Consider the following 19,934-nt stretch of genomic DNA (forward strand, 5'->3'; position numbering starts at 1 on the left):
TAAAAAATTAGAGAATCTTTATTTCACCTCTTCTCAATGACATTTGTGTCTTTCCTTCTAAACTAAGAATCCCAGTTATCGAGAGCACACACAAATGCTTGCTTGTTCAATACTCAAATTACACACAGGATCAGCACAATGATGAATAATCATACTACAATTAATATAATTATGAAAACAATTTTTTGCATATAATCTCCCTTTTCTTCCCTCTTTTTAAAAATAGTGTACTATACCTATGTTATCAAAGCACTTAACCATTGTAGGCTATGCTCACTTCTTCTTAACCTCCATTTAGTGTTCTCTTGATCTCAGCACCAGTTCCTGTGTTGATGGCTCTCTAGTTGTTCTGCTAATCTGAAGCATATTTTCTAGTCAACTTCTGAGGAAGTAATCAATGTACAATATTCCCCATCTTCATACCAATAGCTATTCTTTCAATGTCCTGTATGCTTGAAGTCAATTTTGCTGGATATAAAATCCTTGGCTTACATTTTCTTCACTTGGTCTTCTTTAATATATTTTTTATTTTCTCCTGGCACAACATATTTACTGTCCAAAAGTCTAATGAAAAATTATGGAGTTTTTGGATGGCCAAAGAAGGATTTTTTTTTTAACTTTTTCTGAAAGAACAATAATTATATTAGAATGTCTTGATGCTCTCAAAGAGTGTGCTCCATCAACATGTAAATTAAAATCTTTTATTTCAGGAAAGTTTGCTTGAATTATAGTGATTGGCCTGCTTTAGTGTTCCACTGGGACTCCTTTTGTCCTTACGTTGACCAGCTTTTATTATTTTAATATGTTTTGATCTGCTTTTGGAGTATATCTTTAGAATATGCATTTGTTAACTTTAGAGAACTTATTCTCTTTTATCTTACTGTAATTTTGTATGAGACATGACCCATATTTCTCTATTATTTATTTTTATGTGAAATTTGTTTTCCTGGACTTTTAAAATTAGATAGCATTCTAACTTCACAGAGTATGTATTTTCACACAATTTTGGTAGTGATATAAAAATATATGGTAGCTTGTTTTCTATGATTTCCTGGCCCTATTCTTGTCTAATCCTATAAAATAAGTATGGATATGCAAATTGACCATCATTCCGCGACAAAGATGGTGGCACCCACAGCCAATAAAAGGAGGAAATATGCAAATTGATGCGACAAAGATGGCGGCGGCCAGACCTGGATGCTTGCATCATCACCATGGCGATGACACAGGCATTCCACCCTGGCCGCTCTGGGCCTCTGGGCAGCACACACGCGCAGGCGAGGAGCGGGCAGGGTGGGATGCTTGCTATGGGGGGGGGGGGGCGGTGTGGGGGGTGGAGGGAGCTACAGGAGGTCAGCGGGGCTGGAGCGAAGGTGGAAGGCAGCAGCCAGAGTGAAGGCCCGGGTCCCAGGTGCTGGAGGGAAGCCGGTGCTGACAGCCAGGGGAAGGAAGGCCTATTCTTGCATGAATCTTCATGCATCGGGCCTCTAGTACTTTAATAAAACCTTTGTTTTACATCACTTCAGATAGCTGTACCTTGTTTAGTTTTTTATTTCATTCACTGCTTTCTCCCTTTCTTCAAAAGGAATCCTGATAGGTTCATTTAATTTAAGGCCCATGGAGACCCAACTGTTCTAGGCAATTCAGTCCTTCCTACCATCAGTGTTGCATCTTCATATTTCACTTTGACTCTGAGACTCCTGTCTCTTCCTTTATGATTATAATGGGCCCACTGGATAATCCAGGAGGATCTCTCATCACAGCATCTGTAATTTAATCATATCTGCAAGACCCTTTTGACATATAAATTCACATATTCACAGGTTCTGGGGATTAGGATGCAGATATCTTTGATGGATCCACTCTTATTCTGTGTACTACAGTGAACATATTCAGTAAGATTTATAAAAAGAAAAAGATGTTGTCACCATCTTCCCCAAACCTTCTCCTGAACTATTATTGTTTTCTCACCATAACTAAATACTAATGCTAGACAGAAATTTTGAATGATGAATCTGAAATATTACCAATTCTATCATGCCTCCCTTAAGTAAAAATGTTTGTCTGGCTTAATGTGTGCTACTTTATTCTACCATATTTTACACCAGAAAATATTTTAAGCAAAGATAAGAGAAGTGAGATGCTAGGTATTGTTGGTATTGGTGTGTGTGTATGTTTAAAAATCCTTGACTATAACATGGTATGGTACTTCACCATAAATAGACACATATAAATGAAGCAAGAAAAATGGCTACATCTTGCAAACCACTAAATCATGACAATAAAAAAAATCATTATTTCACCTACCTGTAGGTTATAGTCAAGCGACAATGGAAAAGCTATGCCTCTTGTGTCTGGTCTGAATTAAATCTCTTCTGAAGAAGGATGTGGAAGTCATTCAGGCTTGCATATGCTTTAATTTCTTTTATTAAGGCCTGCACATAGTCAATGTAGCTAGAAGGCTATATACAGGCTTCCAGAAACTACACAGTGTAACAGCTGGTTCCAATTATCCTCACTACAGTGTGACCATATGCACAAATGTTCAGCTTTTTGTTTAAGTTCATTAATTTTTTAAAAACTGAATTTTTATAAAATATTGAGAAATTCTGTGGTCCTTGCATACATTTGTTTCTGCTAATTTTCAACCTTCTAGTTATGGTCAAATATACAGATAAAGCAGTTCGAATAAGACAAAGAATCTAAGCTGGTAGAAGAAAAATCTTTTTAAAATTTAAATTATAATAAAATGAAATAGATTTCTTAAAATTCATTTTTCAGAATAAACATTTTCAAGAAACACTGATTTTTAAGATAATCATTTAACAGATAAATCCAGCAACCTTGCATTAAGCATATAGACAGGTAGGTAACTTATATCAGCTGAGTGAGACTAATGTGATTTGGCATTTCTGACTCCAATGACCTTTACCAAATCATAAGTTGTCTCTTAAATACATCATATTGAACTAGAGATATCTAATATACATGCTGAATTGACCTTTTTAATATAGATCTGAAGTTGAAAATCAACTTTTCCCATATTTTTTATTTGAAGTTAAAAGTAGGCTTTTAATACTACAACTGTCTCATTTAATTTGAATTCTAAAGTCTTTTTTTGAATATGTTAAAGGTCCATTCATATTATCTGCAGTAATGAGTGAAATGTAGCTAGTACAATTAGGATCTATTCACATTAAAACTTATTATCTAATAGGTATCTCAATAGAATATACCTTAATTTCTTTTTTATCTTTTTCTTTTTCTTTTTTTGTTTAGAATATACCTTAATTTCTTAAGTGGAAATGGGAAGTATCAACTTGTTCAGTTTAGAAATATGCATCACATCTTTAAGTTAGTGACAAAATAACAATAAAATGCATCTCCTAATTAACTAAATGGCATTATGGATAAATAAAGTAGATATAATGTGCTGCAGTGAAAAGAGAATGTCTACAAAATTTAAAAACAAACAGATGTGAATAAGAACAGAGGGTATGTTTGTATAGGGTAGAAGTCCCACAATCCCCCTGTCTTATAAGTATTTATAATTTAAACAAATGTTTTCTAGGAAAAAAAGAAAGACTATTTAAGTATGTGTTTAGGGGCCTAAATCTGTAGCTGCAATTATATTTTATAGAAATAGTGGTGGATGGGTACTGTTTAAAGAGTCTCTAATGTTAATTATGATTTATTAGTTTGCATAGTCTGGAAAAGGAGAAATATAATAATTAGGCCTTCTTTCCAGAAAATGTTTAGTTACTATTAATTTGGAGGCCAGGAAGTGAAAATAAATTACTGCAAGGCAAATAGATTCCCATTTGTGTAGTTTGGGCTTTGTCCATTTGCACAGTTTCAATCAGCCTAATAGAGCATATTAATATGCTTACTTTTTGTATAAAACTTTGTTAAACTGGATGAAGAGTATTTATCAATGTCCTACTATCTAAATTTTATTAGAACATTTCACTGACCTTTAATTATTAACAGAACAGAAAATTATTGTTTAAATGGCGCTAACCTATTCTGGAAATTCTATTTAAAGGGGTTTCAACAACTTAGCTGCACCACATTCTGGCATTGTGATGGAACATACTTCTCCACTCTTTCATATCTAGAGTACTAACTTGTTTGGAAGTATCATGCACAATGCCATTCATAAGACTGGAAATATTTCTCTAACATTGCATTTTTGTTTAGTTTTCATACCTAAAAGGCATTATCATCTATATTATAAAAACCCAGTGGCCCTAACGCCGTAATGACCAAAGACCGGCACGTGTGGGCGGGGCCGTGCGATTTTGTGTGCTGGGCTTCTAATTTAATATAAATTTCATATTGTGGGTTATTAACAATCATTTATGCTCTTTGAACTTTTAGCTATCCTAAACCTAAACGGTAACTGGGATCCTCCAGCTCTATGATTCCATGACCCAGAAACCTCAGTGCAACTCTGAAAGCTGAAAAGGCTCTTCAGTCATCAACTGCATCTTTCATCAGACAGCAGGAGAGTGAGCATTAATGATCGATTTAAAATTCACTGTCAGAAATATTTCAGGTTGATAGAAAAGCACCTAATATTTCATATTGGTATATTTCAGTAATAGATGATGACTCAACTTCAACTAATGTGTCAAGCACAATATTTAATATTCTTCTGGGAAGATTACTTCAAATTATAAATCAAAATCCAAATAAACAACTGTGCTTCACTTGAAGAGTCATAAATAACTGTCAAATATCAATGAATGGGTTATTATACAGATGTCAAATATTGCTAGATGGGGGGACTTGCACATTTGTTATTGCCATTTTCAAATCTGTTCATGCTTAGAAGTCTCTCAATGTGATCAATACACATCTTAATAGGGTGGCCAAGATTGTCAGGAAAGATATCGTTTTTCTTTTTTCCCCATCACTATTTTCATCTACATTCTTTGTTATAAAGTTTTCTATATGTAATATATTTCAGACTTCAACTACCTATATCCTAAAGGGGGAAACAAACTACATACAATATTTGGAATAGCTGTAGCTGTCAATCGAGCGGGCCTGGGGCCTGAAGTTGCCCATATGTTGTCTCTTCTCCTGAACAGTAAGGTGAGGTCCCATTCATGACGAGGACCCAACATCCACAGCCTCTCAATAGCTCTGTGCTGGCATTGCATTTTACTGCAAAGCAGAGAATATGTACACTTATATTCTAAAAAAAGTTACTGTCTTAAGAGAAACTTGCTGCATTAGAATTATTGAACTGTCCAATTTACACAGTGTTGATCTTCATCACTTCCTTCTAATTAACTTTAATCATGCTACCATAGGACAATCAAATCATTTGTACGAGGAAATATCAATAGTGGTATAGGAAAAGTGGTGTTTTATAAAATACTTTAACATTTTATAGAAAACTCATGGAGGGTGAATTCTCTTTCTTCCTCTCTCTCTCTCTCTCTCTCTCTCTCTCTCTCTCTCTCTCTCTCTCTCTCTCTCTGTCTAAAGAGGATTTATAAATGACCCATAATGAACAGCAGGAAGTAGAAATTCAAAAAGCATATGAAACATGTCACACCTCCGCCCTCATACTGGAGATGTATGTTATGGTATCCATCCACCTTTGTTATAATTTTAGTTTCACCCAAGTCTCCACAAGCTGTTCTGGGTTGGATGGTGATAGAAACTTAGCTAGCTGAGCTTCACTATAAGATTCTCAGAGTTAAAGCCAGCAGAAGAGCCTTCTTAGAAATCAGTAAGAGCGACAGCTTGGTGCTTCAGTGAACTTCCAAAGGGATTATTTTTCTAGTCTTCCTCTGAGGGTGTGTATTTGGATCTATTCTGTGCTGCATTCACATCCCTGTTTTTCTTTCCACACGGGAAAATCCACTGTCCGCAGACTACTTGTTGGAAGAATGAGGCCTTTCCAGTACACCTCAAATAATGACACATGTAGAGGAAATGTGGAGGTTTGAAAGTAGAGAGGGAGAACTTTGGCAAAGACTCCCAGACTAATATTTAGTATTAATAACCTCCAATATACAAAAGTTGAATGTGGTATGTTATTAAGCTCCTGGAAGAGTTGCTTTTTTGCAGCTTTGATCTCAATTATTTTGAGGCAGAATCAACGGCTAAGGTTAAACATTTCTCTAGTGCAAAAACTTCTCATGCTAGGAAATGTCTTTCCTCAGGCCAACTCAACTCCAAAAAAGAAAAGAGAAAAAAAAAAAAAAGAAAAGAAAAAAAAAAAAGCCACAGCAGGGAAGCTTTTATGGGGATTTTTTTCCCTAGAATAAAAAATTCATTAACAGGAATTAACTTGCCCCTGAGCCAATCCCAGGATGGATTGTTCCTTTTTAATATATGAAACTGTGCTTTAACTCAACCCAGGATTTTCAAGGTTGGTAAGGTCTACTTTTAACCACTGCCCTGCAGGCCATGATAATGAAGACAACTTCTGAGGAAAAGAGGAGGAGACGGGGTAATTATGCTTCTAATTAAGTCTAAGAGCAGAAATAAAGGCACTTTGACTGGTTTAAGCCATAGCAAACTTTATACCAGTGTTTTCCTCCATAGACAAATCTGTGATCCAGTCCTTTAAACTCAATGAGAGTAAGGTGAATCACAGATACAATTCCTCACCTGTTAACTGGAGAAGAGTGGTCTTTTCTGTTCATTCTGGTGAAACAGTATTAAGATGGGAAAGTGCAGATGCAATCTGTTCAGTTATTAAACTCTTCAGTAATTGTATAGCTAGGAAAGGGATCATTCCTTTCACATGGACTCAGTAACTAAAGTCAAAAGTCTTGACCTAGTAATGAACCAGTGCTTTCAAATTGTCTATGAGCTCCTTTGCATTCTCTTTTGCATATATTTCTATGTATTTTCCTTCTCCCTCTCCCTCCTCCTCCTAATCCCTCTCCTTTTTCTTACTGCACTGCTGAAGCTGCTGCTGCTTTTTCTTCTTGTTTGATGTTGGATATGAAATGGAAAAGAGGATCTTAGGGAGGGTATATGGATAGTATCAATTTTTCCAGCTTCTTATGGTCCTGAGCATTCCTTAACAGAGCAGAGGTGAGGTAGGCTGGGCTAATTCCTCTGCTTAATCTCACAAGGCCAAAATCCATGCGGCAGCAGGCTTGTGTCCCCTTCTGGGGCTCTCGGTGAGAATCTATTTTCTGGCTTCTGCAGGTTATTGGCAAACCCAGTTCCATGCAGTTGTAGGACTGCCTGTCAGTGTGGCCTGCTCTCAGCTTCTAGGTTGCCACACATTCCTTTGCTCATGGCCTTGTCTTCAGACATTGGTAATCTTTCCTATGCCTCTACTCTCCTGCCTCTCTTTCTGCCACATCACTCTCATGGACTCTTCTGCCTTCCTCTTCCACCATTTATTTTTTTTCAGGGTGGAGAAGGGTGGAAAGTTGAGTCTGAAGGAGCACAATGGGAGGTAGCTAGCATATGGTGTTACCTCCTTCAAATATTTGTTACAAGGAAGAAAAAAAATTTAAAAACAATATAAATATCTTTCCATGATAAAGGCACATGTGATTACATGGGCCCAATTGATAGCCCAGAATTATCTTCTTAATTTAAAGTCAGCTGATGAGTAACTTTAATTCTATCTGCAAATCTCCTTTGTCATCTAAGATAACATATTCACAGGTATAGGAGCAGGGCATGAAGATCATAGGGACCAAAATCCTGCCTACTGCACCAATCTTGTCTTGTCAGTTTAATGATGGAGCGTATGCTTTAGGAACCAGGTGGGTAGCTGAGTCTGTAAACCCTCATGAAAAACTGAGAGGCTTGATATGTCTGGTCTCCTTCACAAGTCTAGAACTAACAGAATACTTAAAAACAGAGCCAGGGTTTCTCTCTCAAGACTTTTTGTTTTTGTCCAATTCCACATATGAATAATCACTTGAGTTTCTCACATTTTACTCAGAGGTGCATGACTGACATGGTTTTGGCCTGAAAAAATGTTATGTCGTGTTATTAGCCATTACAACTGTAGAAAAGCCTTAACCTTTCAGGAGTAGTCACTTTGGGCAAGATTTCTTTCCATATCCCACCAAACTGAAGTGGTTACAATATGAAGTACTAGCATATAAATAAAACTAATAATCTGCTTTACATAAGCTTGAGATCAATTGAACTTTAGAAAATAGTTGTCAAAAGCTTTATGGAAGCTTTAGAATAATCAGAATTAAGCTATTTTTTTTCAGAGTATCCATTATTTACTGTGTGTTTTTTATTAAGGCATTGAATTGTTTCAGATTTTTTATAAGTATTTTAATGACCACATAAATCTCTCCAATAATGTAATATTTTCTAATCCAGTTCCTTATTCTGGTGCATTTTAAATTGTTTCATTTTTTAAAATTTCAAAATGCAGACTATATTAAATCTCCTTTTCAGCCATTATAGTTATTTTTTACCCTCTTTGAGTACTTTGTATTCCTTCATTATGATACATTTTAAGCTATGAGATAACTTGCTCCAAGTAAAATGAGAAAGACTTTCTAATTGTTTTCCAAAAAAGAAGTCATTAACATTATCACCAGTGATATAGCAAAATATGAATTTCACTATATCTTACCAATATACCACTATAATTTTTTTTTTTGAATTTTGAAAAAAGTGTCTTTATTTAAATACTAGGGGCCCGGTGCATGAAATTCATGCACTGGGGATGGGTCCCTCAGCCCAGCCTGCCCTCTCTCACATACTGGGAGCCCTCAGGGGATGTCCTACTGATGGTTTAGGCCTGCTCCCCATTGGGAGCAGACCTAAGCTGCAGTCTGGCCTCCCTTTTCGGGAGGCAACCGGGCTGATCAGGGGAAAGCGCCAGCCCCATCACCCCGCTGCTGCAGCCACTGCCAGTTACCGCAGTCACCAAGATATTTTCATCAACACGGACAACAGTCCCTTCACCATGAAAAAATGACAACTTTCTTTAAGCATTTTCAAGATGTGTCTTTCATAGGATATGACATTTCTTTATTTTTGTTTTTATCCTCACCTGAGGATATGTTTTCATTGATTATTTCCCCTTCCCTTCGATCCCGGGCTTGGCCCCTGCCCAAGCCTAAAGCCTCTGCCCCAGGCTTTAGGCTTGGGAAGGGGTCCCCCCACCCCCGACACCTCTGATCGCAGGCTCGGCCCCTTCCCAAGCCTAAAGCCTCCATCTGATGGCCAGCTGGGAGTGACCTGGGTGCTGAGGAGGTTCCCGGGACCAGGTATGTATGCAAATTAACCGCCATCTTTGTTGGGTTAATTTTTATACTCACTCTGATTGGCTGTGGGCGTAGCAGAGGTATGGTCAATTTACATGTTTCTCTATTATTAGGTAAGATGGTAAGCTTTATATGCAATAAGTTCCTGTTCTTTAATCTTGTTTTCATGTTTCAGTTTGTTTTTTAATTGGGGTTGTTAGAATAGAGACAAGAGTAGATGGTTTCCTTGAAGAATTTTATATAAATACTAGAGGCCCGGTGCACGAAATTGGTGCACTGAGGTGGGGGGGTTCTTAGACCAGCCTGCCCCCTCTCACAGTCCAGGAGCCCTCAGGGGATGTCCGTGGGGAGCGGGCTTAAGCCACAGTCTGGCCTCCCCCTGTGGGAGGTGACTGGGCTGATCAGGGGAAGGCGCCACCCCCATCACCCTGCTGCTTCTGCCACTGCCAGCCGCTGAGGTGTTTTCATCAACACGGACTCTAGTCCCTTCACCATGAAAAAATGACAACTTTCTTTAGGCATTTTCAAGATGTGTCTTTCATAGGATATAACATTTCTTTCTTTTTTATCCTCACCTGATGATATGTTTCCATTGATTTTTAGAGAGTGGGGAAGAGAGAGGGAAAGACAGAGAGAAACATCAATGTGAGAGGGACACTTTGATTGGTTGCCTCTTGCATGAGCCCTGACGTGGGCCCCAGCCAGGAAGGAGCCTGAACCTAGGTACATGCTGTTGATCAGAATCAAACCTGAACCCTGCGGTCTGCAGACCAATGCTCTATCCACTGAGCCAAACCGGCTAGGGCAGGATATGATATTTCTTAGCCCCTCCAGCAGCAGACCTTAGTTTTTCCTCCAGGAGTGAGGTGGAAAAACCCTAGATCACCTTCTTGGATTCTTATTACTCAAGTTACCAAGAACACTGTGAGAGGCAGCTTACAGGGAGCTTAGCCAATGAGTGGTCAGAAAAGGTGTTTCCTTTGCAGCTCACATGCAAAGGCCCCCCTGGTGTTGTCTCTCCACTCCGGCTCACCGCCAGCCCCAGCCTCCCCGCCCATCTGCGCATGCAGCCTCCTCCTGAACTGGTCGTGATGCAGCTTTCTCTTGAGCTGGTTGTGACACCTTAAGGCATCCGGGCTAATTTGCATATTACCTCTTTATATATATAGAATCTTCCCTAGACTAAAAATAGCTATTTACCCCAAAGGAAGTTGATTAATTTAGGTTAAATGACTAAATTAAATGTTTGTCAAAGCCTGAATTTTTAAAGAACTATCCTTAATATTTAAAAAGTGTGCTTTAAAAAACAACAACCTTAATCTACATAATGATATTGGAAGAAATTAGGTAATGTCCCTAAAAAGCTTTTGTTTTATATGATGGAAACAATTACATAAAAGTATACTAAATTTAAACCTAGGAAGCCTAACTTCTTTTTCATTTGTTTTATTTTCCTCTCAAAATCATAAAACATCTAAAGAGTAACTTTTGTAGAAAAATAAGCAAAAATAAAAATATTGTTTTTTCATTAATTCATTCGTTTGTGCAGAAAACCTTTTTTTTTTTTTTTACATGTAAAACAAACACAAGTTGATTTATTAACAACCATAGAATACTAGAGGCCCGGTGCATGAAATTCATGCATGGGGGGGGTGTACCTCAGCCCAGCCTGCACCCTCTCCAATCTGGGACTCCTCGAGGGATGTCCAACTACCCGTTTAGGCCCAATCCCAGTAGGATAGGGCCTAAACGGGTAGTCGGACATCCCTCTCACAATCCAGGACTGCTGGCTCCCAACTACTCACCTGCCTGCCTGCCTGATTGCCCCTAACTGCTTCTGCCTGCCTGATCACCCCCTAACCACTCCCCTGCCAGCCTGATTGATGCCTAACTGCTCCCCAGCCAGGCTGTTTGCCTCTAACTGCCCTCCACTGTAGGCCTGGTCACCCCTTACTGCCCTCCCCTGCAGGCTTGATTGCTCCCAATGCCTTCCCTTGCAGGCCTGGTCCCTTTCAACTGCCCTCCCCTGCTGGCCATCTTGTGGCAGCCATCTTGTGTCCACATGGGGGCATCCATCTTGTATGTTGGAGTGATAGTCAATTTGCATATTACTCTTTTATTAGATAGGATTAAATATATGCTTCTGATGTACATTTAAATTGTTATTCTTGGAATCCTCATCACTTGCTTCTATAAAGTCAAGCATTGGTGGTTATCCTTAATTTAATTTTTTTAACTTTAGAATAATTTTGATTTACAGAAAGATTTCAAAGGTAACACATACAGTTCTCATATACTTAATACACAGTGTTCTCTATTAACAACTTACATTAGTGTGGTATATTTATAACAACTAGTAAATCAAGATTGATAAGTTAGTAACTAAAGTTCATACTTTATTTACATTTATTTATTTTTGACCTATTGTCCTTTCTCTGTTCCAAGTTCCTATTTAGGAAATCTCTGTACCTTTAGTTATCATGTCTCTTCAGGCTCTGCTTGATTAAGACAGTTTCTCAGACTTTTCTTGTTTTCAATAACCTTGACATTTTTGAGGAGTATCAGTCAGGTATGTAGAATGTTCATCAATTGGGATTTGACTGATTTTTTTTTTAATCAATTTGAGACTGAGGTCATGGCTTTTGGGTAGAAAGACTACAGAGGCAAAATGCCATTATATCCCATTTTGCCAAGGCTAAATACTATGAGTTATTACTATTGATATTAATTTTGATTACCTGACTGAAGTAGTATTGTTAGTATTTTCTACCTGTTAAGTTATCCTTTTCTTCTTTCCATACTGTACTCATTAGAAGAGGTGGCAGTTAACACTCCCCATACATGAGAGCACAGTATCTACATAAGTTACTTAGAATTCCTTTGCAAGGGAGATTTGTCTCTTTCCCCCATTTATTTATTTATTTATTGAATTATTTCTTCATATTAATATAGATTCATGGATATTCATTTTATACTTTGGGCTATAGAGCACTATTACTTTATTTTGTTGGTCAGTTTCTTTGGCAATTGAGAACTCTTCCAGGTGGCACCTGTGTTCTCTTGATATGCCCCCCCCCCGACACACACATTGTGAGACTTTTGTTTTCTGAGCACTTGTTTACTTCTGGGCACTATGAGATGCTCTAGGCCATCTTGCATATTCCCTGGCTTAGCCCTCAATTCAGCCATGTTTTTCCAGTAGACGTAGTGCCTTTTATTGAACAATGTGATATTAGAAACCAAGAGCTGAGTGCTAGGTGCCCTGGAGTATTTTTGATATCCAAGTCTATCTATAGACAGAAACATTTGGGAACATTCTCCTATGTATATCTTTAATTAAGTATCAAAAGCGTCCCTCGGATGGATGTTTCCAGTTCTGAGCAAATATAGGATGTCAGTCCATAAGAGTGTAATGGTCATTTTATGATTTCTTGACACTGCCAGTTATGAATATATATTGGTGCATCAAGTATATAAAGTCCCAATATTGTCCTCTTCCTTTCTGAACCATCACATGGCTTATGAAAGGTAAGAAGGATTAAAATGAAGTGCTAAGGCTGCTTGCTGACTAAATATCTAGCTCTCTCAGTTACTCCCCAGGTACCTCCCTCTGGCGCCAGATACAAGAATATCCACAATTTCTGGTGCTAGCCAAACCCACAATAGAATCACTTACAGTGGCCACAGTCTACTCCATTTATTTTATCAAACAAAAATTGATTGAGCATTTACCTTGTTTCAAGCACTATCTAAGCACTTTGAATATAGCATTGAACACAACAGAAAAGGCCCCTACGCCATTCTAATGGTGAAGATAGGTAAAAACAAATAAAGAAACATGTAAGAGAATTTCAACTAGTGGGAAATGTAATTTAAAAATAAAACAATGGTATATTTTTATGTTTAGGAAAGGTGATATTTGGACTAAGACCTAAGTGACAGGAAGAATTCAACCAAATAAAAATTTTACAGATGAGAATTCTAGGAAATAAACAGAAAAAGTGCAAATAAGTAGAGCCTTCTGGTGTGTTAAAGGAATAGATTAAAGGCTGGTGAGACCAAAGAAACATAAAAAGTGAAAAGTCACACAAAAGGGGGACAATTAGGTAGAACGGGGCTGACTTTATATGTGACTTTAAGGAAGTTTGGAATCTATTCTAAAGGTGATTGGATGGTATTAGGCAGAAAGATGTTATGATTTAATCTCGGGCTGCATGGTGAGGAAATTATGAGGACATATTTGTAGCTATAAACATTTATCTGGCACTTATGGCATGCCACATACTATCCTAATGACTACTTATATAATTTCAGTCATTATTTGAAACAACATTATGAGGTAGGTATTAAGGACTCCATTTATATTCTAGGACACTGAGGCTCAAAGAGACTGAGAAAATAAATGAAGTCCATCTCACTAGTAAGTAGTGGAGCAAACACTTGAACCTCACTAAATTTGCAACTATTCCATAGGTTCAAATTAAAAATCAAACCTATGGGGATAGGCAACTTTATAAATATTATATATTAAAGAAATATTGCAGAGAGGATATATTTAAGGTGTGATTTCAAATAATATTAAGTTGATTTTCACTAGTAATATCAGTGACACTCCAATTCTATCTTCAGTTTAAACAACTTTACTCACAAGGCCTGTAAGAAGGATATTTGCAAGAGGGAGACAGGATAACAAATTGTGTTTTCTGAAATTCTAATGAAAAACTTGAGTAAGCTAGTTTGGAACATATGGAGTCTAGAACCAAGCATTAGAGTTCATTATGCTTCTGCCTAGATATAGAGAGGAAGAGAAAGCCATTTCAGTAAATGTGCTTGGAGCTGCCTACGCTATGCCTTTTCAGGTTGAGAAAACAGGATTAGTGTTAACCACACAATGGTAAGCACTTTGTAAGAGCCATTATAGACTTTACTGGAGAAAAAGAGAGAATAATGACTATGCCCATGTGCACTCTTTTTCTTTGAATATTATACTCTTAGATAATGTGGTTGAATCACTACAGGACACCTTTAGGGTGGGAACAGTTGTCTTTTATACTGACTCATAGCGTGAAGCTTGGGTGAACCTTGAACTTCCAATATAGTTCAATACCATTTGTACACTGACTGCACATTATTAATATATTCAGAACCCCAACATCATCATTGAAGACACTTGCTAATTTCTTTAACCCATCATTCCAAAAAAGTTCTTTAAAGTTGAAATATTTCCTTTTCTACATGTCATTTATTAACATTCTATTAAAAAAGGGGTGCTGTGTATGCACATGGAGACCCTAAAATTTTGTCTCTTAAAGGTAATTCTGGTTAAATGGTGCCTTCTCCAGCCAGTGCCTTGTACGGAAAGATAGATCCCATGGTTCCACTTTTCCAGAGTAAAGCTATTGTTTGTTGACGTCGATTAAAAATATGCTACATGTAGCATGGAAACTGATTAAATTGCCAGAATTTAGTAACAGTCTTAAGTGTTGAAAAGGAATGGAGGGGTGTGGCCACTGTAGGACCTCTGACACATCAAGGCTAGAAGAGAATTTTTGCTCTGGGATGTGAAGTGACTTGGGAGAGAATTGGGGAGAAGAAATTGCAGGCCCTTGGAAGACAGAAAGTAGTGAGCTCACCTAAAACTTAAGGTGGACAGTTTCCTCAATTTCATAAAGCACAAAGAATTTTACTCAATTTCCTAAAGAGTAAAGGAATATTAAAACAAAACTGGGCAGGATAATAACGTTTTTGGTAATCAAGCAAATTAAAACAACAAACACATACAAACAGCCTTCCCCAATGCAGCTGGAATTGTATCTTTAACCATTTTTAGTATGGTAAACAGGAGCAATAGATACCAGTGAAAACAAGATGTGTGAAATTCTAAGCAAGTACAAGAAATTAAATTACAATAAACTGATAGTCGTGATATTATGAGGATGATAATGATCTGAAACAGATTTTATATTGTAAAGAGAAACTTAATTCTTGGATTTCTCTTGTAAAGTTAGACTACCTTGAGACTCCTGATATTTAGATCAAAGAAATATCCTAAGTTTATGACAGTCAACAATTTAAAATAGTCTCATGTCCTCTTACCTTATCTAAATAAAATACTGATATCCAAAAGTTATTTACATTTATTATGTAAATAAAATAGGGAGTGTTTTTCTACCTGAGAATAAATAGATGTTTTATGTGGAAGAAGAGTTTAGAGAAGACTTGTTTTATACTAATAGCTCAGATTTTATTTTATTTTCCTTTGTTTTGTTTTCAAAATGTTCAAAATGTTTTGTTTTTCAAAATAATGACAGTAAACTCATAAGTATCTTATTAAAGATAAAAATAAAATTCTTCTGAAAACTATTTTTCTGTTCATTCTCTTTATCCTCACACTGTTTCTCTATTCTTTTCTTTGATAACTAAGTATTAGGACAGGATATTCTTATGACACCAAAGTGTATGGTTAAGATCTCTTTTGATTATGATTTGTTAATGATTATGTCAAAGTATAGAGTGAGTGGCTGTAAATAGCTCAAGAGTTTTCCTTGCATTGAAGTTGAAGTTTAATGATTTTTGTTGGCCATTTTCAAAAAACACTGCGACAATTCTTGGCTTATGACAAATTATTTTTGAAATATTATTTGGTACTCAGTTCAGTACATTTCATTAAGATCTTACTTCTAGTTTCAATAGGACTTCCTTGAAGTGAGAGATTAGTTTCTTTATTCTCAGAAGTACCATCTGTAAACAAACTGGCACATGCATACCCTCCATAGCACATCTACTTTGGTAACTTTGAGTGACATGGTAACATGTAATGCTTTCCATAGTATATTCTCTCTCTCTCTTTCTCTCACTCTTGGTATACAATCACACACATGCATATATATATATATATATATATATATATATATGGAATATATGTACTTTTTCAGAAAGTAGGTGAATTTAACTTTTATGATTTTTTTCAACAGATAGTTACAGGGTAATTATTAAGCATGACTACATATAAGTATTGTTTTAGATACTGAATGTTAACCAAGAAGCATGTAGACGAGTTGAGTGAATTGCTCTTTAATGAAACACTTGCAAGCTTTAATTGCTATGTGCATGAGAAAAAAGAGCACTCTGAAATCAAGAATATTGGTTTCAGTCAAATAAGAAAAATTAAAAGTGATGGCTGAAGAGGCAGGAGTAACAGGAGCAACAGATTTATCAACGAAGACAGAATTACTTTTTGTTTATATTCCTCTATAAATATTTGAGAGCTTTCTGCATTAAAATGATGTTCCAGGGTGGGCCAAAGGAAAATAACCAAACTTTGCAGATGTAATCGAAAGAGAAAGCGTATCTTTCTATATTAGGAAATGGTCTTGAGCGTATGCTTATAGTAAGGAGTCGATTGTGATTTGGAGTTTACATTAGCTGTACAACTGGAAAGTTGTGGGAATTCCAAGCAGAACGCAATGATGAGCTGTAAAGGATGTCGTGTGAGAAAAGAAACAGATCCCAAACTCTGACTGATTTGCTCCATTGGGATAAGCCTTGAACTGTACAAGGAAGCCATGCATCTAATGCCTGTGGAGGTCTGTCAATTTTTCTATACTTCGTGAATATGAATTTTGTCCCCTTCCCTAGCCAGTCATTTAACAAAACTATGCTATTTGTCACAATAGGGACCAGACAAGTGAAAGTATGTAAATCTGCAACAACAGTATGTCTGTAATTGTTATTTTATATGAAGGACATAACAATATAATTCTCTATTGTACATTTTTTTTCTGTTTGTAAAGGATATCAAATAGATTCTGGAAAAATATTGCTGATATTTGAGATTCTAACTGTAAATATTTTTAAAATTTTTAAATGCTCTATTTTTCCTGCCAATTTATGTGGTACAAACAGCTTTGATTTTTGTTGTTCTTCACAATAAGAATACGAGAGACTATAGAAAGAAATCCTTGGTTTAATATTATTTCTATATTAAAAGTAAATATATGCCCTGGCCGGTGTGGCTCAGTTGGTTGAGTGTCCTCCCCTACACCAAAGGATCACCGGTTCTATTCTGGACAAGGCACATGCCCAAGCTGTGGGTTCAGTCCCCAGCTCATGTGTGTACAGAAGACAACTGACCAATGTTTCTCTCACATCGACGTTTCTTTCTCTTTCTCCCTCTCGCTTCCTCCCTCTCTAAAAACAATCAATAAAAACATTTAAAAAATGTAAATATACATTTGATATACTTCGTCACAGTACTGTATGCTCAAGGATTTAATCAAATGGCATTATCTTTTTCACCATGCCTTTACAAACCATTTTAAAAGAGTGTTATTCTACTGGTCATTAATAGGGCACTCTAATTCCAGAGATTGAACTGGTTTCTGATTATTCAGTGATAAATTTAGGCAGGCATAGACAGACCCTGACCTCAAAGAGCTTATAGTTTAATTAATAATAAAGATCTTTAAACAAAACGAACAAAACTAAATCTATGAATAGTGTCATGAGGTAAACTAGTGGAAAGTTCAGCAAAGGAAAAGCTTGGGTGGTATACGTTAAAGTGAGATAGAATATTCTGATCTGTAGCCATCCTCGTTACATACAATATATTTCATTAAATCTGGATAAGCACAAACCCAGTTATAGCATAAAACTATTATAAGCACTTGGGAAGATAATACATATATTCCACATGCATGTTGATTGTTTCAAATCAAGGCTTTTGAAATATTAAAGATGATCAAATAGTAATATGATGTTGGCATCTTTTCTGAATCTTCTAAGGGCACAGAATAAAAAACACATGCACACGCAGGAATCTGAACTTCATTTCACAGCAGAGGATTGCCTGGACTTCCTGTTCACATTCAAACACAATTAAGGTGTTGCTTGCAATCTATAAAGCTTTATTGTCTGAGTCTTCCGGACCTGAGGGACCACTTATTTGCCTTCCAGAAAGCAAACGTAGGAGCAGTTCTGCTGACAGTTCCCTGCTTCACTTCTGAGAGGCTGAGGTGGCAGCACCACTTGCAGCCAAGTGCTGGAATCCTGATGCTGCTTCCTCTGCCATTGCGGCCAATGGCCGGTCCGACGTGAGAAGACAGCACCGCTGCCTAAATAATGCTCATGAACAAAGGAAGAAGTTTTACCTTTGGTGAATGGCATCTCATGTATCTCTGAACATTGATATGTAATAAGAATATGGAATATTATTTATAAAAATAGAATGTTGGTTAAGTAATTTGAGAAAGTTTATTTATTATTATTATTATTTTATTTTTTATTTTTTGCTGCAAAAAGCTTTATTGTTTCATTTGGTCCAATGCACCGGAGAGGGCTTCAGGGTGGTTAAAGAATGGCCAGTAGTTTCGGGAAGAGGTTCTGGTAAAAGCCAGACCCCAGGGGGATGCAGAGGGACCCCTCAAAGGCTTCTGGGCTCCAAAAGCTCCTAGTCGTGCTTGGGGTGAGCCTTTCAAAGAGATACTCGCCCACCCAGCCTTGGGACCGGCAGCTGAGAAAGTTTAAATTAAATAGTTATTTCCCCCCAAAGAACTCAAAACACAGTAATGTAGAAATTTTCTAATAATCAATTCATACTGGTCCTAGAAAATTAAGGTGTGATTCTAACTATCACCTCAGAAATCGTGATTCACTGAGAAGGTGTTTTAAGTAACATTTAAAAACAAACTTATATAAATAACTAATGAAGAGATAAATCTCTTATGTATTTGTTCAATACCTAAAAATACTGATCCTAACCAGATTCTATTATGCTAATTAACCTGAAAAAATGGACAGGGAATTTTAGAATTAGACTTTAAATATTATACTATTTTATTGGATAAACTTGCCCCCAGCATTGCATGTCAAGTCCACTAATAAGAAGGAAATAAATAACTTTTTAAAATAAAGAAATATAGAAATTGGCTTAGGTATGTTTTAATTTTCCAAGTACATGAATTGTTTCTATTAAGTCACTGGGTCTTTCTGAGTTTATCATATATAAAGTGATGAGAATACACAGTACAATTTTGAATTTTAAGTAAAATATATGTGATATACGTTGTTCAAAATGAGCAGCAAATAATATCATTTCTATATTCTTTAAAATATTCAGAAACTGTGTAGTGTGGTATACATGCCATATTGCAATGTCCCCAAAGACTTTTAATTTCATTATTCTTTCTAAATTTCTGATGACTCTTAGGACACTAATTCATGATTACCCTCATTGCCCAATTTTTAGAACTCACACTAGTATAATGCCGCGTGGCTTTTTGTTGTTGTTTTTAAGTAACTATTATTTTTTCAAAGTAGAGTACCTAAGTTTCAGGAGTACAGAAAAAAAGTCAATTTTGATTTTGTAGGAAGAGTTACCGCTATACTTAATTATCTCAACCATCTATGCTATCTCTCTTGAACACAATCAATTTATTTCATGTCTGTGGATATTGCTTTCAATGCTGTGAAGCATGGCAGAGTGAAATGAAACACTAGAAACAAAATGTAAAGGAGGTTAGGCCAGCGGTTTTCAACCTTTTTCATCTCATGGCATACATAAATTAATTACTAAAATTCTGCAGCACACTGGTTGAATAAAGAATATAAATGATAGGTAGCCATGCATAGAATTTGTGTAATATTTATATGTTAGATTTGCTGCCTCAGTCTATAACTTGTCTATACCTACAACTATTACAAAATCTC

The 19,934-nt window shown here is 36.5% G+C and overlaps 1 long non-coding RNA gene and 1 other non-coding gene across 2 annotated transcripts in view; both read right to left on the reverse strand.

The window, feature by feature from the left end:
- LOC129149468 (uncharacterized) overlaps positions 1-19,934 on the reverse strand; it is a 289,276-nt gene that overhangs the window by 262,093 nt on the left and 7,249 nt on the right. The gene's annotated exons all lie outside the window — the stretch shown is intronic.
- Positions 4,438-4,532, reverse strand: LOC129149595 (small nucleolar RNA SNORD116). Its single transcript, XR_008556473.1, has one exon. It is a non-coding gene; the product is annotated as a small nucleolar RNA SNORD116 (small nucleolar RNA).

The sequence above is a fragment of the Eptesicus fuscus genome, chromosome 6 (genome assembly GCF_027574615.1).
Source record: "Eptesicus fuscus isolate TK198812 chromosome 6, DD_ASM_mEF_20220401, whole genome shotgun sequence".
In the NCBI taxonomy this organism is placed as follows: domain Eukaryota; kingdom Metazoa; phylum Chordata; class Mammalia; order Chiroptera; family Vespertilionidae; genus Eptesicus; species Eptesicus fuscus.